Source organism: Lampetra planeri, chromosome 24, assembly GCF_965212315.1.
Source record: "Lampetra planeri chromosome 24, kcLamPlan1.2.h2, whole genome shotgun sequence".
Lineage (NCBI taxonomy): Eukaryota > Metazoa > Chordata > Hyperoartia > Petromyzontiformes > Petromyzontidae > Lampetra > Lampetra planeri.
The window spans coordinates 2,600,813-2,627,428 of record NC_136130.1 but is presented as its reverse complement, the minus strand read 5'-3'; the positions used below and the strand labels follow the sequence as shown (position 1 = coordinate 2,627,428).

Sequence of the window (26,616 nt, the reverse complement as noted above, 5' to 3'; positions counted from 1 at the left end):
ATGATGGCCGACTCATCCCAGAAAAATAAAACTACCGGGCTTGGATTCCGGAATTTCTTGCATTCAAAGCGAGAACCATACCCCGAGATCAACAAGCTACATTTGTGTCCACATAACGCATAAATACGAGTACTTGTATACGAGGCTTCATGTAAAAATCATAACTTTTGAATAGTAAACTGAAAGAGAATAGCACAATGAGTCAAGAATTTGCCCAGATTGAGTCAGGCACAAACCCTTTCAATGACGCGATTTCTTGAATTGCTTATTTTACACTAATTTAGATTTTAATCATGATATCATCATTGGTGTCAAGTTATTATCATGATATAAAGGCAATTGCTAATTTATTGATGAACGAAGGAGTCCCTACGCTATGTCATTGATAGTATTGATTGTCCATACCTCAGTATGCTGTGCAGCAAAAGTTGTGAAGATAAAAGCCAGGGCCAGTTCAAAATTGACCAATCCCCAAGAAAATGGTGCTTGGGCTCGTCCGGGATTTGAACCTGGGACCTTTCGCACCCGAAGAGAAAATCATGCCCCTAGACCAACGAGCCACACGTTTTCAACCAGTGAATAATGTATGAAAATGAGGTTCAATCAACACTTCGATTATCTCATGAGATGTAACTTTGCTGAGAGATAATAAACATTTTTGTCACAAATAAGTTTTAAAAATGTTCTTAATACAAGATGTTGGTTCAAAATGCATGGTTATAGACTTGCACGAAAAGCAATATCACTTTTCTATAACAAAAAACAATGATATGGGAACCAATATTTAGTGACATTTATAACTTGACTCACCACACACTCTAACAATCTATTGAGATGAATACAACTCAGGTCGCAGGAGTCTTCGTGTATTGTCCTTATGATGGCCGACTCATCCCAGAAAAATAAAACTACCGAGCTTGGATTCGGGAATTTCTTGCATTCAAAGCGAGAACCATACCCCGAGATCAACAAGCTACCTTTGTGTCCACATAACGCATGAATACGAGTACTTGTATACGAGGCTTCATGTAATAATCATAACTTTTGAATAGTAAACTGAAAGAGAATAGCACAATGAGTCAAGAATTTGCCCAGATTGAGTCAGGCACAAACCCTTTCAATGACGCGATTTCTTGAATTGCTTATTTTACACAAATTTTGATTTTAATCATGGTATCATCATTGGTGTCAAGATATTATCATGATTGCTAATTTATGGATGAACGAAGTAGTCCTTACGCTATGTCATTGATAGCATTGTTTGCCCATACCTCAGCATGCTGTGCAGCAAAAGTTGTGAAGATAAAAGCCAGGGCCAGTTCAAAATTGACCAATCCCCAAGAAAATGGTGCTTGGGCTCGTCCGGGATTTGAACCCGGGACCTCTCGCACCCGAAGCGAAAATCATACCCCTAGACCAACGAGCCACACGTTTTCAACCAGTGAATAATGTATGAAAATGAGGTTAAATCAACACTTCGATTATCTCATGAGATGTAACTTTGCTGAGAGATAATGAACATTTTTGACCCAAATAAGTTTTGAAAATGTTCTTAATACAAGATGTTGGTTGAAAATGCATGGTTATAGACTTGCACGAAAAGCAATATCACTTTTCTATAACGAAAACAATGATATGGGAACCAATATTTAATGACATTTCTAACTTGACTCACCACACACTCTAACAATCTATTGAGATGAATACAACTCAGGTCACAGGAGTCTTCGTGTATTGTCCTTATGATGGCCGACTCATCCCAGAAAAATAAAACTACCGGGCTTGGATTCCGGAATTTCTTGCATTCAAAGCGAGAACCATACCCCGAGATCAACAAGCTACCTTTGTGTCCACATAACGCATAAATACGAGTACTTGTATACGAGGCTTCATGTAAAAATCATAACTTTTGAATAGTAAACTGAAAGAGAATAGCACAATGAGACAAGAATTTGCCCATATTGAGTCAGGCACAAACCCTTTCAATGATGCGATTTCTTGAATTGCTTATTTTACACGAATTTTGATTTTAATCATGGTATCATCATTGGTGTCAAGATATTATCATGATTGCTAATTTATGGATGAACGAAGTAGTCCTTACGCTATGTCATTGATAGCATTGTTTGCCCATACCTCAGCATGCTGTGCAGCAAAAGTTGTGAAGATAAAAGCCAGGGCCAGTTCAAAATTGACCAATCCCCAAGAAAATGGTGCTTGGGCTCGTCCGGGATTTGAACCCGGGACCTCTCGCACCCGAAGCGAAAATCATACCCCTAGACCAACGAGCCACACGTTTTCAACCAGTGAATAATGTATGAAAATGAGGTTAAATCAACACTTCGATTATCTCATGAGATGTAACTTTGCTGAGAGATAATGAACATTTTTGACCCAAATAAGTTTTGAAAATGTTCTTAATACAAGATGTTGGTTGAAAATGCATGGTTATAGACTTGCACGAAAAGCAATATCACTTTTCTATAACAAAAACAATGATATGGGAACCAATATTTAATGACATTTCTAACTTGACTCACCACACACTCTAACAATCTATTGAGATGAATACAACTCAGGTCAAAGGAGTCTTCGTGTATTGTCCTTATGATGGCCGACTCATCCCAGAAAAATAAAACTACCGGGCTTGGATTCCGGAATTTCTTGCATTCAAAGCGAGAACCATACCCCGAGATCAACAAGCTACATTTGTGTCCACATAACGCATAAATACGAGTACTTGTATACGAGGCTTCATGTAAAAATCATAACTTTTGAATAGTAAACTGAAAGAGAATAGCACAATGAGTCAAGAATTTGCCCAGATTGAGTCAGGCACAAACCCTTTCAATGACGCGATTTCTTGAATTGCTTATTTTACACTAATTTAGATTTTAATCATGATATCATCATTGGTGTCAAGTTATTATCATGATATAAAGGCAATTGCTAATTTATTGATGAACGAAGGAGTCCCTACGCTATGTCATTGATAGTATTGATTGTCCATACCTCAGCATGCTGTGCAGCAAAAGTTGTGAAGATAAAAGCCAGGGCCAGTTCAAAATTGACCAATCCCCAAGAAAATGGTGCTTGGGCTCGTCCGGGATTTGAACCTGGGACCTTTCGCACCCGAAGAGAAAATCATGCCCCTAGACCAACGAGCCACACGTTTTCAACCAGTGAATAATGTATGAAAATGAGGTTCAATCAACACTTCGATTATCTCATGAGATGTAACTTTGCTGAGAGATAATAAACATTTTTGTCACAAATAAGTTTTAAAAATGTTCTTAATACAAGATGTTGGTTCAAAATGCATGGTTATAGACTTGCACGAAAAGCAATATCACTTTTCTATAACAAAAAACAATGATATGGGAACCAATATTTAGTGACATTTATAACTTGACTCACCACACACTCTAACAATCTATTGAGATGAATACAACTCAGGTCGCAGGAGTCTTCGTGTATTGTCCTTATGATGGCCGACTCATCCCAGAAAAATAAAACTACCGAGCTTGGATTCGGGAATTTCTTGCATTCAAAGCGAGAACCATACCCCGAGATCAACAAGCTACCTTTGTGTCCACATAACGCATGAATACGAGTACTTGTATACGAGGCTTCATGTAATAATCATAACTTTTGAATAGTAAACTGAAAGAGAATAGCACAATGAGTCAAGAATTTGCCCAGATTGAGTCAGGCACAAACCCTTTCAATGACGCGATTTCTTGAATTGCTTATTTTACACAAATTTTGATTTTAATCATGGTATCATCATTGGTGTCAAGATATTATCATGATTGCTAATTTATGGATGAACGAAGTAGTCCTTACGCTATGTCATTGATAGCATTGTTTGCCCATACCTCAGCATGCTGTGCAGCAAAAGTTGTGAAGATAAAAGCCAGGGCCAGTTCAAAATTGACCAATCCCCAAGAAAATGGTGCTTGGGCTCGTCCGGGATTTGAACCCGGGACCTCTCGCACCCGAAGCGAAAATCATACCCCTAGACCAACGAGCCACACGTTTTCAACCAGTGAATAATGTATGAAAATGAGGTTAAATCAACACTTCGATTATCTCATGAGATGTAACTTTGCTGAGAGATAATGAACATTTTTGACCCAAATAAGTTTTGAAAATGTTCTTAATACAAGATGTTGGTTGAAAATGCATGGTTATAGACTTGCACGAAAAGCAATATCACTTTTCTATAACAAAAACAATGATATGGGAACCAATATTTAATGACATTTCTAACTTGACTCACCACACACTCTAACAATCTATTGAGATGAATACAACTCAGGTCACAGGAGTCTTCGTGTATTGTCCTTATGATGGCCGACTCATCCCAGAAAAATAAAACTACCGGGCTTGGATTCCGGAATTTCTTGCATTCAAAGCGAGAACCATACCCCGAGATCAACAAGCTACCTTTGTGTCCACATAACGCATAAATACGAGTACTTGTATACGAGGCTTCATGTAAAAATCATAACTTTTGAATAGTAAACTGAAAGAGAATAGCACAATGAGACAAGAATTTGCCCATATTGAGTCAGGCACAAACCCTTTCAATGATGCGATTTCTTGAATTGCTTATTTTACACGAATTTTGATTTTAATCATGGTATCATCATTGGTGTCAAGATATTATCATGATTGCTAATTTATGGATGAACGAAGTAGTCCCTACGCTATGTCATTGATAGCATTGATTGTCCATACCTCAGCATGCTGTGCAGCAAAAGTTGTGAAGATAAAAGCCAGGGCCAGTTCAAAATTGACCAATCCCCAAGAAAATGGTGCTTGGGCTCGTCCGGGATTTGAACCCAGGACCTCTCGCACCCGAAGCGCAAATCATACCCCTAGACCCACGAGCCACTCGTTTTCAACCAGTGAATAATGAATGAAAATGAGGTTAAATCAACACTTCGATTATCTCATGAGATGTAACTTTGCTGAGAGATAATGAACATTTTTGACCCAAATAAGTTTTGAAAATGTTCTTAATACAAGATGTTGGTTGAAAATGCATGGTTATAGACTTGCACGAAAAGCAATATCACTTTTCTATAACAAAAACAATGATATGGGAACCAATATTTAATGACATTTCTAACTTGACTCACCACACACTCTAACAATCTATTGAGATGAATACAACTCAGGTCGCAGGAGTATTCGTGTATTGTCCCTATGATGGCCGACTCATCCCAGAAAAATAAAACTACCAGGCTTGGATTCCTGAATTTCTTGCATTCAAAGCGAGAACCATACCCCGAGATCAACAAGCTACCTTTGTGTCCACATAACGCATAAATACGAGTACTTGTATACGAGGCTTCATGTAAAAATCATAACTTTTGAATAGTAAACTGACAGAGAATAGGACAATGAGTCAAGAATTTGCCCAGCTTGAGTCAGGCACAAACCCTTTCAATGATGCGTTTCTTGAATTGCTTATTTTACACTAATTTAGATTTTAATCATGATATCATCATTGGTGTCAAGTTATTATCATGATATAAAGGCAATTGCTAATTTATTGATGAACGAAGGAGTCCCTACGCTATGTCATTGATAGCATTGATTGCCCATACCTCAGCATGCTGTGCAGGAAAAGTTGTGAAGATAAAAGCCAGGGCCAGTTCAAAATTGACCAATCCCCAAGAAAATGGTGCTTGGGCTCGTCCGGGATTTGAACCCAGGACCTCTCGCACCCGAAGCGAAAATCATACCCCTAGACCAACGAGCCACACGTTTTCAACCAGTGAATAATGTATGAAAATTAGGTTAAATCAACACTTCGATTATCTCATGAGATGTAACTTTGCTGAGAGATAATGAACATTTTTGACCCAAATAAGTTTTGAAAATGTTCTTAATACAAGATGTTGGTTGAAAATGCATGGTTACAGACTTGCACGAAAAGCAATATCACTTTTCTATAACAAAAACAATGATATGGGAACCAATATTTAATGACATTTCTAACTTGACTCACCACACACTCTAACAATCTATTGAGATGAATACAACTCAGGTCGCAGGAGTCTTCGTGTATTGTCCCTATGATGGCCGACTCATCCCAGAAAAATAAAACTACCAGGCAAAGAATCCGGAACTTCTTGCATTCAAAGCGAGAACCATACCCCGAGACCAACAAGCTACCTTTGTGTCGACATAACGCATAAATACGAGTACTTGTATACGAGGCTTCATGTAAAAATCATAACTTTTGAATAGTAAACTGACAGAGAATAGGACAATGAGTCAAGAATTTGCCCAGCTTGAGTCAGGAACAAACCCTTTCAATGACGCGTTTCTTGAATTGCTTATTTTACGCTAATTTAGATTTTAATCATGATATCATCATTGGTGTCAAGTTATTATCATGATATAAAGGCAATTGCTAATTTATTGATGAACGAAGGAGTCCTTATGATGGCCGACTCATCCCAGAAAAATAAAACTACCGGGCTTGGATTCCGGAATTTCTTGTATTTGTAATGCGGGCGTAAACGACCTCCCGGAAGTGACGTCATGGGGGGAGGAGTTACGTCACGTGGGGGAGAGGGTTCAGGTCTATAAGGGGGGGAACCGGAAGCAGTAGGGGAGTGATCTGAGACTGGGAAAGTGTGAGGCCACGCAGGGCGAAGGGTGAGAGAGGGAGTGGCGAGATCGCCACACACACGGGCCACGAGGATAGGCACCGTCGGCCAACGGTGACCGACCCCGGGGCAGCAGGAGCAGCGAGGAAGCTGCAGAGAGAGCAGCGGGTCTGCAAGAGAGGAGGTGGGCAGCGGGGGTCTGCGCGACGAGAACAGCAGCGGGTCTGCAAGAGAGGAGTTGGGCAGCGGGGGTCTGCGCGACGAGACAGCAGCGGTTCTGCTAGGAGGGAGTTGGGCTACGTGAGCGACAGCAGCCTGGGGCTGCAGAGCGAAGAGTATATAGGGGAGTGCCGTGAGGGAAAAGAGATCGAACCCAAATAAAGGACACAGGACAGAGAGAAGCGTCCGAGTCTTTTATTGCACTGGTGTCAAAAGTGTAACGGCATGGCTAAACAACTGAGAAAAAAGAATATTTTGTCTCCGGCATCGGCTTCATCTTCCGACGACGATGACCTTCCTCCTGCGGTCTGCCTGACTCCGGCAGAGGAGGAGATCCGTGCTGGGACGAGTGCGGGTCCGGGGGTCCAAGAGGTCGCCGTGTCGGCAGACCCGTCTGCACCAAAGGACGCGGATTTAAGATGGAGTCAGATGGCGGAGCAACTTGAAACTCTCAAGAACGTACTTGCACAGTTATGTGAGCTCGTCACGCCGAGGGCGGCGTCGGAAGGAGATGTTGGTGGTCCGCAGGAGTCCGGGTTGTCTTCGCTGTCGGCGCCATCGGCCACGCGGCATGAAGACGCCATCTTGGGCGTCGCGCACGACGAAAGGCGGGAATCCGCCATTTTGGGCCCTCCGCAACGGACGGCCGCCATCTTGTCGACACCACGTTGCGACGCCATGTTGAATTTGCCACCGGATGAGTCAGCGGCTGGAGGGAGCACGCCGAGGAGTCGCAGTCGTCACCTAACAACTGTCAAGGAATTCTCCATCGGGGGCGATTGGAGTGCGTTCGCCTGCAGATTTCTGGCAGCGGTACGCTCGGCGAGGTGGACTGACACCGAGGCACTAGAAGTTCTTCCGACTCTTCTCGATGACGAGTCCGTTAGATTTTTTCGCTCTATAAAAGCCGCGAAGAAGAAAACATTGCGAGGGGTGTTCGACGAAATGGCAGACGCTTACGAGCCGCCGGATGATGCTCATCGCCGGTTTGTGCAACGACAACGCCCACCCGAGGAGTCTCCGGTGGCGTATAGGGGCGCGGTACTAGAGCTGGCTATGGCCGCATACCCGGAGACGGAGCCTGACCTGCTGGAACCTCTCATCCTGGGGAAGATGCTGGAGTTGTCCCGGGATCTCGGCATTCCTATGCCGGTGTGCGGTCACGAGAAGCTCACATCCCGGGCCGCGGCTAAATGTCTGGACGCCCAGTTCAACCTGCGCCGGTTGAAGCAAGTTACGGCGTGGACGGGGGGGCCCATCGTCGAAGGGGGAGCCTTGGGGTGGGACCCCAAGAAGGCGGTTTATGTGCCGGACGACAGGGGCCCGCAGGAGCTGTCGGCTGCTGCTGCTCCGTGGCCGGGCCGCGGTGGGCCGGGACCGCGGGCTGCGCCGCCGACACGGCCGTGTCGGGACGGGGCGCCCGCAGCAAGGCGCAACGACATCGACTGTTTCTGCTGCGGGCGTAAGGGCCACTACGCCAGGGACTGCTGGGCCCGCGTCCCGGGTCCACCCCAGCAGGAGGCCTCGACAGCGGCCGCTCCAAGAAAGGATTCGCCAGCACAGGCAAGTCGGTGCGCACCAGACACCCGGCAAGGCTTGACACCTCACTCATCGCCGTTGTCATGCGATCCGGGTGTTGTTAATAACGGGAGGCCATTGACTGTGCCTTGTCGCTCGGTAACGCAGTGGCGTAAGTTGGCTCGGCGGGTCGTCGCGGCCGCTACCGGTTCGTCCACCGTACCTGGGTCGATACAAGGGGTGGACGTACGGATTTTGGTAGATTCCGGAGCGTCCGCGACCATTATTTCGGATGTAATATTCCATCTCTTGAACATCCCACCAGAGGCCGTGAGTCCTGCTTACGCTTCCTGCGTCGCCGCGAACGGGGGTAGCATGGGCATTGTGGGCCAGGTGGACGCTAATATCGCTATCGGGGGTGTGTCGGCCTCGGGAATTGTGTTAATTTCGAGGTCTCTTGCGGTTCCTTGTTTATTAGGGACATATTTTCTGGCCAAAATGCCCATTCTAATTAGAATTAATGAGAACTGCATTGAATTACCGGGAGGCCGTAAAATTGCGTTTTTGCCGTCGCCCTGGGGGCGACCTGCTCCTGTTGCCCAGGTGCAGGCGTTGTCCGAAGTGTCTGTTGATATTCCACCTGGCTCACAGATGCTCATTCCGTTGCGTTATCGGAAGCCTGTACCTGGTCGTCAAGGAGCGATTGGGGTTTTGTTGTCGCCGTCCGCCACCATTACGGGTGGATCGGCGCTGGTTGAGGCACAAACTATTGTCCGGCCAGACCAGCAGCCGTTTTTGCAGGTGCTTAACGCGAGTGCTGAAAGCGTGTGTGTGCCGGCGGGTACCGTTGTGGCACATGCCACTACTGCATTTACAGCTCATGATGATCTGTCCAGCCGGGGGGTTGTTGGAGGTGTTTCGGGGCCTGGAGCTGCAGGTGATCGCTGGATTGCTGAATTGTGTGGGGAAAATTCTGCTCTTTCCGGGGAACAATGTTGTGCGATTTGTAAATTATTATTGAGCTATTAAGATGTGTTTAGCTCCGACGATTTGGACTTAGGACGCACCTCGTTGCTTTACCATCATATTGATACAGGGGACGCTGCCCCTATTCGGTTGAACTCGCATCGGATGAGTCCGGCTGAGCGAGAGCATGTTCGAGGGGCTGTGGATGACATGTTGGCTGCGGACATAATATCTCCGTCTAACAGCCCATGGGGCGCACCTGTTGTTTTGGTCAAGAAGAAAGATGGCAAATTGCGATTTTGTGTAGACTTTCGTAAATTTAATAAAGTGTCGGTGGCAGATGCGTATCCCCTGCCGCGTATGGACGACTCTCTCGATGCCTTGTCGGGGGCGAAGTTCTTTTCAACGCTGGATCTTTCTTCGGGCTTCTGGCAGCTTCCCCTTGACGAGCCCTCGCGAGAAAAGACTGCTTTCCGTATGCCGCAGGGGTTATTCCAATTTAACTGCCTTCCGATGGGGCTGAATGCGGCCCCTGCCACTTTTCAGAGGTTGATGGAGTTGGTATTAACGGGGTTGCAGTGGGAGACATGTCTTATATATTTAGACGATATTATCGTCTTCAGCCGCACATTTGACGAGCATTTATCGCGGTTGGAGGCTGTGTTCACCAGGATGCGTTCTGCTAATTTGAAATTTAGGCCAAAGAAATGTCACCTACTGCAACACTCCGTGCGTTATTTGGGGCACATCGTCAGTGCGGAAGGGGTGGCCACAGATCCGGACAAAACTGCGTGTGTCCGTGACTGGCCAACCCCTGCCACGGTGGGGGATGTGTGTCGGTTTTTGGGGTTCGCCTCATATTATCGGAGGTTTGTTCCAAATTTCGCTACGATCGCGAGGCCTTTGCATCTCCTTACGGGTAAAGGACAAACATTTGCTTGGGGACCGCCAGAGGAGGCGGCGTTTCGAGGCCTACGCGATCTATTGGCTACGGCACCGACGTTGGATTACCCGGATTTTGCACATCCCTTCATACTGGATACAGAACGCGAGTGATACGGGCATTGGGGCGGTGTTGTCTCAGTCCAAAGGTGGTGTGGAACGCGTGGTGGCGTATGGTAGCCGGGTTTTGTCTCCCGCTGAAACCCGCTACTGCGTCACTCGCAGGGAACTTTTGGCTATTGTTTTTTTTTCCGCCAATTTCGACCGTAACTGTACGGTCGTTCGTTTATTGTTCGCACGGATCATGCGGCCTTGCAGTATGCTCTTAAAATGGACCAACCATCCGGCCAGCTGGCGCGGTGGTTGGACACGCTGCAAGAATTTCCTTCCAAATTCACCATCGGAAGGGAGTGCGTCACGCTAATGCGGACGCACTTTCCAGGCTGCCACAGCGATCCCCTTGCGCGTGTGCGTTGGGGACGCATAGGTGTGGCCCGATTCAGCACCCCCCTCAGCCTGTCGCGCTGGCAGTCGATGTGCCTGAAGTTCCGCTTGAGCCGGGGCCGGCTGATGGGGGACCGGCTGATGGCATTCTACATCTCCCGAGGTCTGTGTGGATTCGGGAACAAATGTTGGATGATTCTTTGGTAACGTTACGTAAGCGGCCTGTGAAGGGGAGTGGGGGACTCTGTGCGGGTGGCGTGCCGGAAACCGCTCTCCGTGATGGCTTGTTGATGTGGAGGGAAGGGATGCAGGAACGCTGGCGTCTTGTTGTACCGGCATCATTGCGGTATGAATTGATTAGGACTCTGCATTGTGACGCGCTTTTACATCTGGGGGTGCAGAAGACGCTATTGACACTGCAGCGAGACTACTATTGGCACGGCATGACGACGGATGTCGTCGGGCACGTTCGCGCGTGTCCCGATTGTGCCCGCCGTAAGCCACCTAAACATCCATATGTGCCGCCGATACAATCTATTCAGGTGTCTTTAGTTAATGAGTTGGTGGCGTTAGATATTTTGGGACCCTTTCCGCCATCCGCTAGGGGAAATAAATATTTGCTGGTAGGGGTGGAGTACCTCTCCCGCTGGCCGATGGCCTTTGCCTGACCAGTCAGCGGCGTCTATCACAGACGCCTTTCTATTTGGGTATGTTATGGACAAAGGGGTGCCGGAGAGGCTCCTTACAGACCAAGGCCGGAATTTTTCGTCTAAATTGTTGGGGGAGGTGTGTGCGGCTCTGGAAACAAAAAAAATACGGACATCTCCCTACCACCCACAAACGGATGGTATGGTGGAACGGCTTAATCGGACCCTGTCCGCCATGTTGTACCACACGGTTAGTGAAAAACAATCGGATTGGGATTTGCATATCCCTGGGGTGCTTTCAGCGTACCGGATGACGCCGCACGCGGCTACAGGATATTCGCCGTTTTTTCTAATGTACGGTCGTGAAAACGTGCCGCCGATCAATGAACCGTTGGGAACCGGAGCGAGGGGACCTGCTAAGCCTCTTCCTGATTATATTCAGGACACCGTTCGCCGAGTCACTGAGGCGCGGGAAGGGGCCCGCATGGCTACGGCCAGAGCCCAGGCTCGGAATGAGCGGTGTGCGCGACGTTCAAAAGGGGAATGCCCCTGGAAAACGGGGGACCTGGCCTGGCTCCATTGTCCACAGGTGCGGCCAGGTACCTCTCCTAAGTTACATAAACCATGGCACGGGCCGGTTCGCCTCATCGAGGTTCCCAACCCACAGTCGGCGCGTGTTCGGTTTGGTTCTCGGCGTTGGTTCGTCCACACATCTCGGTTGAAACCATACGTGGCCCCTCGACCGGATGCATCATCTCCTGAGGTTGCCTTGCCGGGGTCTGTTGCTGCCGACTCGCCCTTGCCTGTGCCTGCTGACCTTGTAAGAGCGCCTGTCGTGCCTTTCACAGACGAGCCGGCCGTGACGCGGCAAGGGGAAGAAGAAGGCTCAGCTCGGGGTGCGCCTGCCACGGCTGCGGAACCTTTGAGGCCCGCAGCCCTCCCAACCCCGCCGCGGACGCGATTGCGGGACGCCTCTGATGCTGCGCTTTTGAGAGTAGGGGACCGGGACGTTGCCAGGCCTCCATTTGCGACAGACGAACTTCAGCCTGTCGCTCTTAAAACCCTGCCACGTTCCCGCTCGGCAGGAGGGCCACCCGCTCGAAATCCCTCACATTTCGTTAATTATTGTGTTGTGTTCTTGTTCTTTCGGTATATTATTGCGTGTTCTGTGTCCTTTTTCGTATTCGGTCGTGTTCGCTCGCATTGCTTGTTGGAGTTGTGTTCAGCCGAGGTCGGCTGGATTTTCTCTACGGGGGAGGGTGGTGTAATGCGGGCATAAACGACCTCCCGGAAGTGACGTCATGGGGGGAGGAGTTACGTCACGTGGGGGAGAGGGTTCAGGTCTATAAGGGGGGGAACCGGAAGCAGTAGGGGAGTGATCGGAGACTGGGAAAGTGTGAGGCCACGCAGGGCGAAGGGTGAGAGAGGGAGTGGCGAGATCGCCACACACACGGGCCACGAGGATCGGCACCGTCGGCCAACGGTGACCGACCCCGGGGCAGCAGGAGCAGCAAGGAAGCTGCAGAGAGAGCAGCGGGTCTGCAAGAGAGGAGTTGGGCAGCGGGGGTCTGCGCGACGAGAACAGCAGCGGGTCTGCAAGAGAGGAGTTGGGCAGCGGGGGTCTGCGCAACGAGACAGCAGCGGTTCTGCTAGGAGGGAGTTGGGCTACGTGAGCGACAGCAGCCTGGGGCTGCAGAGCGAAGAGTATATAGGGGAGTGCCGTGAGGGAAAATAGATCGAACCCAAATAAAGGACACAGGACAGAGAGAAGCGTCCGAGTCTTTTATTACACATTCAAAGCGAGAGCCATACCCCGAGATCAACAAGCTACCTTTGTGTCCACATAACGCATAAATACGAGTACTTGTATACGAGGCTTCATGTAAAAATAATAACTTTTGAATAGTAAACTGAAAGAGAATAGCACAATGAGTCAAGAATTTGCCCAGATTGAGTCAGGCACAAACCCTTTCAATGATGCGATTTCTTGAATTGCTTATTTTACACGAATTTTGATTTTAATCATGGTATCATCATTAGTTCTAGATTTGAAGCTTTCGTGACTGCAATGATTCATATTCTCAGGTTTTTTTCGGTAAAGTCACGTAGGTAAAAACATTAAAATTAATGAAAGTAAAATAAAACAAAACAAAAATAAAATTCACGACGTTTCGGAGGCAACACAAGTCTCCGTCATCAGGTGGGACCGTCACAGCCGAATTAGCTGCATCAAGTGAAGCAATGATTCAAGATGTAATCCCTTATAAGCAAGTTGAAGGGAGGTGGAGAGGGGGGGGGAGAGCTTATCAGGCTGTGGTAGCCAATGAATGGAAACGTATCGGGAGGGAGGAGGAGCGGTGATCAAAGACTGCACGCAGTGCTCACCACAATGAATGGAGACGTGTCGGGACGGAGGGCGAGCGGCGATCAAAGACTGCACGCAGTGCTCAACACAATGAATGGAGACGCGCCGGGACGGAGGGCGAGCGGTGATCAAAGACATCACGTAGTGCTCAACACAATGAATGGAAACGTGGCGAGCGGTGATCAAAGAACAATGAAGAGATTACTGTTAAACACTGTGGATGTTAACACTCGGTGAAGTAAATTAAAATAGTGCCTGTCAGATAAGATGGTCCAAAAAGTGTAATTAAGTCTTTTTTGCGTGGTTAATAACATCTTTCCAGTGATTACTGAGTTTGTACCCATCATCACGGTTGAAATTATGTCTGTGTTTGTGTAGTGGTGGTATTGACGTGCGCCGACTGTGACAGTGATGGATCACGGGGCGGCGCGGGGTGCGGGGTTGGGCACGCGTTGTGGGCGTGGTGTGGACGCGCGCGCCGGGAGTGACAGATGACGGGGCGGCGCGGCGTGGGTGGTAAGGCACGATGAGATGTGGGAAAAGAGGATCGTAGCCAGCGCCCAGCGATTGGTCGAATAAGTGGGTGCTCGCAGCGACGTCCGCAGGTGGGGTATAAAGGGGGACGCGCGAGAGCACTCGGGGAGAGTTACCCAGTTGAAGACCCGAAGACGGAGCTGAAGACCTAGTGCCCCGAGACCCCTAGTCCCGCCGTCCTTGTGGGGACCGGGGCCCTGTGTGGCTCGGAGGCGAGGCTGTGGGACCCGGGGTCCGACGCCCCCGTGGGTCGGGCTGGGGACCCACAGTCGAGACGGATACCCCGGGCAGGGAGTGTCCCGAGTAGCTCAGTGGCGTTAGTCGCCGAGTAGCTAAGTGGATGTTGGTCATCCGAGTAGCTCAGTGGCGTTAGTCGCCGAGTAGCTAAGTGGGTGTTTGTCACCCGAGATACTAAGTGGATGTTGGTCATCCGAGTAGCTCAGTGGGCGTTAGTCGCCAAGTAGCTAAGTGGGTGTTTGTCACCCGAGATACTAAGTGGGTGTTTGTCACCCGAGATACTAAGTGGGTGTTTGTCACCCGAGATACAAAGTAGGTGTTAGTCACCTGTGAACGAGTTTGATAAAATAAAGAGTGTGTTACCCGTGAAGTCGTCTCCCGCCGAGTTACTACATTACAACTGGCGTCAGAAGTAAACCTGTCTTCAAAAAGTATGGACACGAGGAAGACTACCCGTACCCACGAGCGAGGTCGGGACGACGACGGCGTACCGGGGACACCAACCTCGGGAGGAGAGGACGAGGAGTTGCCGCCGATGCAGCACTTCGCGGTGATGGCCGACGCTCCGCTTGCCTCCGACACCAGCCTCCAAGACGCGCACTCCCGGTTGGCGGAGTTGCTACTCGCCGCCGCCGCTGTCTTGGCCGACATCTCCGTTCCGGCGAGCGGAAAAACGGCTGCGGGGTTGGTGGAGGAAGCGACGTTGGAGGAATCCCGCCAAAAGGCGCTTCGCGCCAAAAGTCTGGAAGTTGCCGCCGTTTTTGGGGGGCCGCCACCGATTGGCGGGAAAGACGGACGCCACGTGGCCGGACACCTCCGCTCAGCGCAGCCCACGTCATCAGCGCGCGCCGGAGCTCTCCATTTTGCGCCTGACAACCGAGCCGACATTTTACACAACTACAGCGGAGCGCGGGAAAATCTCTCCGACGTCGACGACGATCGGGTCCTCCAGCAAAGATTGCCCGCGCTGTCGGCGTTCAAGGCGGATGGGGGCGACTGGGGAGCCTTCCAACGAAGGTTCCTCGCTCATCAGGAGATGTCGGGGTGGTCCGACACCACTGCCCTGCGTGCGTTGCCAGCGATGCTTGACGACGACGCGCTTGCAGCCTTCACATCTGCTGCAAGGTCGTCCCGCTCTACGCTCCAGGCCGCACTACACCTGATGGCGAAGGTGTTCGGGCCGCCCTCCACGTGTCGCCACCAGTTCTACGATCGGCGGAAGGTGGCTGGAGAAACGACGCTCGCCTATCGCACGGCACTACTCGCCTTGGCGGACGCAGCTTTTCCCCGCATGGATAAGGAGGGGAAGGACGCCATGGTGACGGAGCAGCTGCTGGCGTTGGCCCACGAGTTGGGGGTCCCCATCAATGTGGCGGACGAGATGGATATCTGCTCCCTGGCGATCGCCACGAGCATTCACGCGTACGAGGTCCTCAAACGCAAGCCGGGGGTCGTCTGCAAATGGGCGGGGAACGCGGCACTGGCCGCCACGATCGCCGAACCTCAGCCAGCTGCGGATCAGGAGCAGGCCTTCGCTGCATCGCGTCCGGGGGAGTGGAGAACGGGAGGTCGTTCGCCCACACGTTCACCCCGCAAGCTGGAGCAACCGAAACCTACGACGTCCGTCGTCTGCTACAACTGCGGCCTTCGGGGTCACGTCGCAGCCGGGTGCCGGGCCCCGCGTCAGCGCGCCACAGGACCACGTCGGGACGACGACCAGGGCCACAAGTCATCCCAACAAAACCCGGCAAGTCGCGGCACCTCACGCGTTCGGTCCACAAACACGGCACATTCGGGTCGCCGCTTGGCGGTGGGGGGTTCGCGGCTGGGTGCCGGGGGTTCATTTCGGCGAGGGGGGTCCGTACGCGGCCCGCAAGCAGTCGAGTGGTCCGAATTGGCCCACAGGATCGTGGCTGCGTCGGCCGGGTCGTCCGTGGTAACGGGGTTCATTGACGGGGTTGAGGTCCGGGTGCTTGTTGACACGGGTGCGTCGGCCACCATCATCTCGGACCTTATTTATAACATTCTTCCCGTCCAAAGTAGACCCCTTCTGCCAGTAGACGTGCCATTTTATGCGGCGAATGGGGGATCCCTGGGGATCATCGGCCAGATTCGGGCGACTATTTGCATTGGTGACATCAAATTGGCGGGCCCTATTTTTGTATCATCATCGCTGGCCGTTCCCTGTTTGCTAGGTACGGACTTTTTGTCCAAAATGCCCATCAAAATTCTTATAGATCAGGCCTGCATAGAGCTTCCGTCAGGTCGGCGGGTTGCGTTCTTGACGGGCCCTACAAAAATGCGCACGGTTTGTGCGACGGTGCAGGCGCTGGCAACTCACACTGTACGGGTGCCCCCGGGATCGCAAATGTTAGTACCCCTTCGGTTCAGGAAGCCACTCGAGGTGGGTGCGGAGGCACAGGGGGTGCTGTTGGGGCCGTCTAACAGAACCAGAAGGGGCCTCGACTTAGCGGTTGCTCAAACCATGGTGAGAGGGGACAGTGAGCCGTTCGTAATGGTCCTGAATACGGGGTCGCGGCCGGCCGTAATTGCGCAGGGAACGGTGCTGGCTCACGCCGCGCCGCTACCCGTTGAGGAACGGCTCGTGGCTCAAGCAGATTTCACTGTCAAGTCGCATCCTCCAAGTGATGAGGGGACTGAGTGGTTGGACTCGTTGTGTGCCGGTTCTGCTAACTTGTCCGAGGTGCAATTGGGAGCATTGAGGGGTTTGCTACTCGAGTTTGCTGATGTGTTCAGCAAACATAAGTACGATATCGGCTGCACTGACCTGTTGCGCCACCACATAGCTACAGGGGACGCGGCCCCTATTCGTCAGAATCCCTTCCGGCTCAGCCCAGCCGAGAAGGAACATGTGCAATCGGCGGTTAATGATATGTTGGCGGCCGATATCATTTCGCCCTCTTCTAGTCCGTGGGGTGCTCCTATTGTTCTAGTAAAGAAACAGGACGGGTCCTTGCGGTTTTGTGTCGATTTCCGCCGCTTAAACAAAATCTCGATGGCGGATGCGTATCCGCTCCCCAGGATGGATGAGTCGCTGGATGCCTTGGCGGGAGCACAGTTTTTTTCCACACTCGATCTGCTTTCTGGATTTTGGCAATTGCCACTCGATAACGAGTCTAAACCTAAAACTGCTTTCCGCACACCTGGTGGCCTATTTGAATTCAACCGTTTGCCCATGGGCTTACATTTCGCTCCCGCCACGTTCCAGAGACTCATGGAATTGGTTTTGTCGGGCCTCCAATGGGATACCTGTTTGATTTATCTCGACGATATCATCGTCTTTAGTCGGACTTTCGAGGAGCACCTCCAGCGACTGAGAGCGGTGTTCCTCAGGATGCGTTCCGCTAAGCTTAAATTTAAACCGGCTAAATGTTTTCTGCTTCGGGAATCGGTCAGGTATTTGGGCCATATCGTGAGTCGTTCAGGGATCTCGACGGACCCTGCTAAGACGCATTGCGTCAGCTCATGGCCAACGCCAACCTCGGTCACGGAGGTTCGCAGTTTCATTGGTTTCGCCTCCTATTACCGTCGTTTTGTCAAGCAATTTGCCACCATAGCCAGGCCCCTGCACGCTTTGACGGCTAAGGGTGTGAGGTTTCACTGGGGGGCGGAAGAGGAGGCTGCGTTCTGCTCCCTTCGTGACGCCTTGGTGCAGGCTCCCCCCTTGTGTTACCCCGATTTCACACAACCGTTTTTGCTTGACACAGACGCCAGCAACACGGGTATCGGGGGGGTGCTCTCACAGGTGGTCGGGGGGGTTGAACGGGTGGTCGCCTACGGTAGTAGAGTTCTTTCCCCCGCCGAACAACGCTATTGCGTAACTCGTCGTGAATTGTTAGCGATTGTGTTTTTTACACAGCAATTCAGGCCGTATCTTTACGGCCGTCATTTTACGGTCCGTACGGACCATGCGGCTCTACAATACGCTATGCGCGTGGCACAGCCATCGGGCCAATTGTCCCGATGGTTGGAAGTCCTTCAGGACTACCAATTCACGACGATTTACCGCAAGGGATTGCGACACTCAAATGCGGACGCCTTGTCGCGGTTGCCTCCGTGCACGGACTGCACATGTTTGTTGGGATCGGCGCGGTGCAAACCCCCGGTCGCCGGCACCCCGGGAGTTGCGCTCGCCGCCTCTGACACCCCGGGAGAGGACGCCCCCACGGGGAGGGATTCGCTGTTGTCGTTGCCCCTCGTTGAGTGGGGCCGTCTCCAGATGTCCGACAGCTCCCTACTTACGCTACGTCGGAAAGTTGGCGCTCCCGAGCTAGGGGAGGCGCGGGTCGGTTCCTGGATGTGCAGACAGGGCCTTTTGATGAAGTGGGACAACATGTCCCGGCGTCACGTGCTCGTTGTGCCTGTTGCTATGCGGGGTAGGGTTGTTCTGGCAGCTCATGAACGGCTCATGCATCTGGGTTTTCACAAAACGCTCGCCCTAATCCAGCGAGACTATTATTGGCCGGGGATGGGTAACGACGTGGCGAATATTCTTAAAGGATGCGTAGGGTGCGCCAAAAGGAAACCGCCACCATTGGCAGCTAATCCACCGCTGCAATCCATTCAGGTTTCGCGTATAAACGAATTGGTAGCGTTGGACATCTTGGGGCCCTTTCCGGCTACACCAAGGGGAAATAGGTTCCTGCTGGTTGGCGTGGAATACTTCACCCGATGGCCTATGGCATGGCCGCTCGCCAACCAGTCGGCTGCGGCGGTGGCGGACGCCTTTGTCCAGGGTTATGTTTTGGACAAGGGCGCCCCCGAACGCTTGCTGACGGATCAAGGAAAGAATTTTTCGAGCGTTTTGTTGCGCGAGGTGTGCGACCTGTTGGGTACAAAGAAAGTGCGTACTTCCCCCTACCACCCGCAGACTGACGGGATGGTTGAGCGTCTGAACAGGACGATTACGTCTATGTTGTGCCAACAGGTCTGCGACGATCAGGTTGATTGGGACTTACAGGTGCCGGGGGTACTCGCGGCCTATCGAATGGCCCCTCATGCGGCGACGGGGTTTTCCCCATTTTTTCTTATGTATGGGCGGGAGGCCGATCCGGCCATGGACGTCCATCTGGGGATTTCCCAGCCACGTGCAAAATCTAAATTGGCAGACCACATCAAATTTAATATCGCCAAATTGACTGAAGCGCGGGAGGCGGCGAGGTTGAATTCGCGGTCGCGGCAAATTGCGAACGAGAGATTGCATGAGCGGAGGGTGCATACCCATGATTGGAAACCGGGCGATAAGGCCTGGCTGCATTGTCCACATGCACCGTTGGCTACGTCCCCCAAGTTGTTGAGACCTTGGAGGGGACCGGTGGAAATTGTGCGGGTTGCACGACCCCAGAGTATACAGATAAAATGGGGGAAACGCCGTTGGTATGTGCACCCCTCCCGACTGAAGCCCTATGCGGCACCGTGTGACCCCGTTCTGTGCCGTGACGACCGGGCGTGTGATGTGACCGTCGACTCGGGGAGGGAGGTGTCGCAGGCTGATCCTCACGTGTCTCCACCTGACCCACCCCCAGGTGCCTCGGGCTTGACGGCTGCTGACCGTCGGGAGCCTGAACCCCGGGGCACGCACGGGTCCTCGATGCCTGGCCGATGTCTTCCTGAACCGCCGGCACCACCGGACGTTCAACCGCGTCTGGTGCCGTACGACGGACCGGCAAGGCGGACTCGGGCTAGGGCTCAACAATTTTCATGAAGACGTTTTTTCTCTACACCGAGCTCGCCCGGTGTTCCCCTCTGCCGGGGTATTGTCCCGTTGTAGGGACGCTCGGAAAGAAGGGGACACCGCACGAGTCGAAAGAAAAAAAAAAAAAAAATTTGTCCATTTATTTTCCTTTCTGCATACACATTGCTATTGTCACTCGCCGGTTTGTATATATTGTTCTATTGTCGCGGTGGCATTGGTTGATGGTTGCAGATGGTAGTGTTCGCGTCGTGTTGTGTTGTTACGTTAGTTGTTGTTCTTGTTGTTGTGTTGTGTTACGGGGCACACAGGGCGGTTTGTGTATTTTTATAGCAGCCGGGTCGGCTGCGAGCTATGTGGTAGGGGGTGATGTAGTGGTGGTATTGACGTGCGCCGACTGTGACAGTGATGGATCACGGGGCGGCGCGGGGTGCGGGGTTGGGCACGCGTTGTGGGCGTGGTGTGGACGCGCTCGCCGAGAGTGACAGATGACGGGGCGGCGCGGCGTGGGTGGTAAGGCACGATGAGATGTGGGAAAAGAGGATCGTAGCCAGCGCCCAGCGATTGGTCGAATAAGTGGGTGCTCGCAGCGACGTCCGCAGGTGGGGTATAAAGGGGGACGCGCGAGAGCACTCGGGGAGAGTTACCCAGTTGAAGACCCGAAGACGGAGCTGAAGACCTAGTGCCCCGAGACCCCTAGTCCCGCCGTCCTTGTGGGGACCGGGGCCCTGTGTGGCTCGGAGGCGAGGCTGTGGGACCCGGGGTCCGACGCCCCCGTGGGTCGGGCTGGGGACCCACAGTCGAGACGGATACCCCGGGCAGGGAGTGTCCCGAGTAGCTCAGTGGCGTTAGTCGCCGAGTAGCTAAGTGGATGTTGGTCATCCGAGTAGCTCAGTGGCGTTAGTCGCCGAGTAGCTAAGTGGGTGTTTGTCACCCGAGATACTAAGTGGATGTTGGTCATCCGAGTAGCTCAGTGGGCGTTAGTCGCCAAGTAGCTAAGTGGGTGTTTGTCACCCGAGATACTAAGTGGGTGTTTGTCACCCGAGATACTAAGTGGGTGTTTGTCACCCGAGATACAAAGTAGGTGTTAGTCACCTGTGAACGAGTTTGATAAAATAAAGAGTGTGTTACCCGTGAAGTCGTCTCCCGCCGAGTTACTACATTACATTTATATATTTGTATGGCTTCGTGTACAAACCTTTGATGGTAGCCCGGAGGTTTGCAGAGAACCTTGGTCTCGGAAAAGACAATTTCATGAGAGCCCGCCGAGTTGTAGCAATGATCGGCAACGGCCGAAGAATCAGTTCTGCCGTGTTTCAGATCTGACTTGTGCTCGCGGACACGATCAACAACATGACGTTTTGTTTCTCCAATGTAGCAATCACCACAAATGCAACTCAATTTGTAGACTCCAGGATACTGTAAGTCAGGAACGACATCCTTCACAGATGGAATCAGATCACGGATTTTATGCACTGTACTGAATCGGACTTGGATCTTATGTTTGTTTAGAATTTTGGAGATCTTTTTGGTCACGCCTGCTATGTATGGTAACGTGATAGTTTTGGTCGGAGTTTCATGTGGTTGTTTCTGTGTGGTGGGAGAGACAGCTTGGCGGATAGTGTGGTCAGAGTATCCGTTCATCCTGAGGGCCCGATGTACATGTCTTAATTCATCAGTCAGGTGGTGTTGGTCAGAAATGCCATGGGCTCTGTGGTATAGCGTTTTGATGAGAGAATTCTTTTGAGATGGGTGGTGGTGGGAATCCGGTTTCAAGTAGGAATTTGTGTGGGTGGCTTTCCTGTAGACAGAATGTCCCAAGGATCCGTCAAGCCTCCTCTTAAACAGAATATCCAAGAATGGTAGTTTACCGTCTTTCTCCACTTCCATGGTGAATCTGATAGATGGGTGTCTAGAATTGATGTGGTCCAAGAAGTATTTCAATGCTGGGAGGCCATGTGGCCAGATGACGAAAGTGTCATCCACATATCTCTTCCACAGGGAAGGACGCAGGGTGGATGTCTGGATGGCGTCTGATTCAAACTTTTCCATGAACATGTTGGCTATAACTGGTGACAAGGGGGAGCCCATAGGGGTACCCTCATTCTGTTTGTAGAAGGTGCCATTCCAGGTAAAATAGGTGTTGGTGAGGCAATGCCTAACCAGCGCAGGTACATCAGAATTCAATCCATGTTGGACTAAGTCCTCAAATATTGTTAGGGTGTCCGGTACTGGGACTTTGGTAAACAAAGATACTACATCAAAGCTGACGAGGATGTCATCAGGAGATAGTACCATGTCCTTAACCATAGAGACTAATTGGGTTGAGTTGAGTACTGCCGAAGAGGTCTTGCCTGTGAAGGGGAGCAGAGTATCTGATAGAAAACGGGCTAGTTTGTACGTCGGAGAGTTTATCGTCGACACGATGGGTCGTAGCGGGGTGCCTTCTTTATGGATTTTGGGAAGACCATAGAGTCTGGGAGGTCTTGCCGCCGATGATTTTAGAGAGGGACGTTTGCTTGGTTCGATTAGGGAAGTCGAACTCGTGATGATACTGTTGGTTTTTGTCGTTAGGCTTTTAGTGGGATCGTTTTTAATTTTGGAGTAACTCCCATCATTAAGCAGGTCCAGGATTTTGTTGTTGTATGAATCTTTATCCATGATGACCGTGGCATTGCCCTTGTCTGCCGAGAGGATGACTATATCATCTCTCTTTTTTAAATTCGCGAGTTCAGAGCGTTCGTTTTTGCTGATGTTACTAGTGGGTTTCTTAGCATTCTTAAGAATAGTAGCTATTTCAGCTCTTGCTACATCCGCATGGATGTGTCCTATGCCTCTGAGGGCTACATCAATCTGAGAAATCATATCCTCTACTGGTATATATTTAGGGGTGACGGCGAAATTTAGTCCTTTGGCCAGTTTTTAGATTGTCAGAAATTGGAATGTTACTCTGATTAATCACGGTCTTGTTAACATCCAGCTTTGCGATGTGTGGCTCTGGTTTCTTTTTAGATAGGAGGTTGAATTTAGAAATCAGGTTAGCTTTGCATTTGGCTGACATTGAGTCAGCAGAAGCAGAAGTCATGTTATCAACGTGGTTCCAATCAGAAGGTGACATTTTTTTGTGTTAACATTAGATGTGTTTGTAAGAGAGTCTTGTCTAAATTATCGAGTTCAGATCGGAGTAACCTTATTCTCTCCGAGATTAGTGATAGGCTAGCTTTAAATAAGATCTGTTTGGAGTTCTGTGAGGACACAGCAGCGGATGTGAGTGTGAAAGCGATGGGTATTACCTTGTTATCGCGGCATCTCTTGAGGAAGGCCAGCGTCTCGAGAAGCTGTGACTTCTTGTCTCGTTGTCTGTTAAAAACTCTAACAGATAGGTGGAATTCCTCCCCGTAGAGGGCATTAATTATAGATTTGAAGCTTTCGTGACTGCAATGATTCATATTCTCAGGTTTTTTCGGTAAAGTCACGTAGGTAAAAACATTAAAATTAATGAAAGTAAAATAAAACAAAACAAAAATACAATTCACGACGAATCATCATTAGTGTCAAGATATTATCATGATTGCTAATTTATGGATGAACGAAGTAGTCCCTACGCTATGTCATTGATAGCATTGATTGCCCATACCTCAGCATGCTGTGCAGCAAAAGTTGTGAAGATACAAGCCAAGGCCAGTTCAAAATTGACCAATCCACAAGAAAATGGTGCTTGGGCTCGTCCGGGATTTGAACCCGGGACCTCTCGCACCCGAAGCGAAAATCATACCCCTAGACCAACGAGCCACACGTTTTCAACCAGTGAATAATGTATGAAAATGAGGTTCAATCAACACTTCGATTATCTCATGAGATGTAACTTTGCTGAGAGATAATGAACATTTTTGTCACAAATAAGTTTTGAAAATGTTCTTAATACAAGAAGTTGGTTGAAAATGCATGGTTATAGACTTGCACGAAAAGCAATATCACTTTTCTATAACAAGAACAATGATATGGGAACCAATATTTAATGACATTTCTAACTTGACTCACCACACACTCTAACAATCTATTGAGATGAATACAACTCAGGTCGCAGGAGTCTTCGTGTATTGTCCTTATGATGGCCGACTCATCCCAGAAAAATAAAACTACCGGGCTTGGATTCCGGAATTTCTTGCATTCAAAGCGAGAACCATACCCCGAGATCAACAAGCTACCTTTGTGTCCACATAACGCATAAATACGAGTACTTGTATACGAGGCTTCATGTAAAAATCATAACTTTTGAATAGTAAACTGAAAGAGAATAGCACAATGAGTCAAGAATTTGCCCAGATTGAGTCAGGCACAAACCCTTTCAATGATGCGATTTCTTGAATTGCTTATTTTACACGAATTTTGATTTTAATCATGGTATCATCATTGGTGTCAAGATATTATCATGATTGCTAATTTATGGATGAACGAAGTAGTCCCTACTCTATGTCATTGATAGCATTGATTGCCCATACCTCAGCATGCTGTGCAGCAAAAGTTGTGAAGATAAAAGCCAGGGCCAGTTCAAAATTGACCAATCCCCAAGAAAATGGTGCTTGGGCTCGTCCGGGATTTGAACCCGGGACCTCTCGCACCCGAAGCAAAAATCATACCCCTAGACCAACGAGCCACACGTTTTCAACCCGTGAATAATGTATGAAAATGAGGTTCAATCAACACTTCGATTATCTCATGAGATGTAACTTTGCTGAGAGATAATGAACATTTTTGTCACAAATAAGTTTTGAAAATGTTCTTAATACAAGAAGTTGGTTGAAAATGCATGGTTATAGACTTGCACGAAAAGCAATATCACTTTTCTATAACAAAAACAATGATATGGGAACCAATATTTAATGACATTTCTAACTTGACTCACCACACACTCTAACAATCTATTGAGATGAATACAACTCAGGTCGCAGGAGTCTTCGTGTATTGTCCTTATGATGGCCGACTCATCCCAGAAAAATAAAACTACCGGGCTTGGATTCCGGAATTTCTTGCATTCAAAGCGAGAACCATACCCCGAGATCAACAAGCTACCTTTGTGTCCACATAACGCATAAATACGAGTACTTGTATACGAGGCTTCATGTAAAAATCATAACTTTTGAATAGTAGACTGAAAGAGAATAGCACAATGAGTCAAGAATTTGCCCAGATTGAGTCAGGCACAAACCCTTTCAATGATGCGATTTCTTGAATTGCTTATTTTACACGAATTTTGATTTTAATCATGGTATCATCATTGGTGTCAAGATATTATCATGATTGCTAATTTATGGATGAACGAAGTAGTCCTTACTCTATGTCATTGATAGCATTGATTGCCCATACCTCAGCATGCTGTGCAGCAAAAGTTGTGAAGATAAAAGCCAGGGCCAGTTCAAAATTGACCAATCCCCAAGAAAATGGTGCTTGGGCTCGTCCGGGATTTGAACCCGGGACCTCTCGCACCCGAAGCAAAAATCATACCCCTAGACCAACGCGCCACACGTTTTCAACCAGTGAATAATGTATGAAAATGAGGTTCAATCAACACTTCGATTATCTCATGAGATGTAACTTTGCTGAGAGATAATGAACATTTTTGACCCAAATAAGTTTTGAAAATGTTCTTAATACAAGATGTTGGTTGAAAATGCATGGTTATAGACTTGCACGAAAAGCAATATCACTTTTCTATAACAAAATCAATGATATGGGAACCAATATTTAATGACATTTCTCACTTGACTCACCACACACTCTAACAATCTATTGAGATGAATACAACTCAGGTCGCAGGAGTCTTCGTGTATTGTCCTTATGATGGCCGAATCATCCCAGAAAAATAAAACTACCGGGCTTGGATTCCGGAATTTCTTGCATTCAAAGCGAGAACCATACCCCGAGATCAACAAGCTACCTTTGTGTCCACATAACGCATAAATACGAGTACTTGTATACGAGGCTTCATGTAAAAATCATAACTTTTGAATAGTAAACTGAAAAAAAATAGCACAATGAGTCAATAATTTGCCCAGAATGAGTCAGGCACAAACCCTTTCAATGATGCGATTTCTTAAATTGCTTATTTTACACGAATTTTGATTTTAATCATGGTATCATCATTGGTGTCAAGATATTATCATGATTGCTAATTTATGGATGAACGAAGTAGTCCCTACGCTATGTCATTGATAGCATTGATTGCCCATACCTCAGCATGCTGTGCAGCAAAAGTTGTGAAGATAAAAGCCAGGGCCAGTTCAAAATTGACCAATCCCCAAGAAAATGGTGCTTGGGCTCGTCCGGGATTTGAACCCGGGACCTCTCGCAACCGAAGCGAAAATCATACCCCTAGACCAACGAGCCACACGTTTTCAACCA

General features: G+C 49.2%; 8 non-coding genes across 8 annotated transcripts; all 8 read right to left on the bottom strand.

Annotated features, from left to right (window-relative positions):
* Positions 1-1,354: 1,354 nt before the first annotated feature.
* TRNAP-CGG (transfer RNA proline (anticodon CGG)) lies at positions 1,355-1,426 on the bottom strand. The gene has a single exon. It is a non-coding gene; the product is annotated as a tRNA-Pro (tRNA).
* A 793-nt stretch (positions 1,427-2,219) lies between these two features.
* TRNAP-CGG (transfer RNA proline (anticodon CGG)) lies at positions 2,220-2,291 on the bottom strand. The gene has a single exon. It is a non-coding gene; the product is annotated as a tRNA-Pro (tRNA).
* A 1,670-nt stretch (positions 2,292-3,961) lies between these two features.
* Positions 3,962-4,033, bottom strand: TRNAP-CGG (transfer RNA proline (anticodon CGG)). The gene has a single exon. It is a non-coding gene; the product is annotated as a tRNA-Pro (tRNA).
* A 1,668-nt stretch (positions 4,034-5,701) lies between these two features.
* TRNAP-CGG (transfer RNA proline (anticodon CGG)) lies at positions 5,702-5,773 on the bottom strand. Its single transcript has one exon. It is a non-coding gene; the product is annotated as a tRNA-Pro (tRNA).
* An 18,161-nt stretch (positions 5,774-23,934) lies between these two features.
* Positions 23,935-24,006, bottom strand: TRNAP-CGG (transfer RNA proline (anticodon CGG)). Its single transcript has one exon. It is a non-coding gene; the product is annotated as a tRNA-Pro (tRNA).
* A 793-nt stretch (positions 24,007-24,799) lies between these two features.
* On the bottom strand, positions 24,800-24,871 carry TRNAP-CGG (transfer RNA proline (anticodon CGG)). Its single transcript has one exon. It is a non-coding gene; the product is annotated as a tRNA-Pro (tRNA).
* A 793-nt stretch (positions 24,872-25,664) lies between these two features.
* TRNAP-CGG (transfer RNA proline (anticodon CGG)) lies at positions 25,665-25,736 on the bottom strand. The gene has a single exon. It is a non-coding gene; the product is annotated as a tRNA-Pro (tRNA).
* Positions 25,737-26,529: 793 nt separating this feature from the next.
* TRNAP-CGG (transfer RNA proline (anticodon CGG)) lies at positions 26,530-26,601 on the bottom strand. Its single transcript has one exon. It is a non-coding gene; the product is annotated as a tRNA-Pro (tRNA).
* Positions 26,602-26,616: the final 15 nt, after the last annotated feature.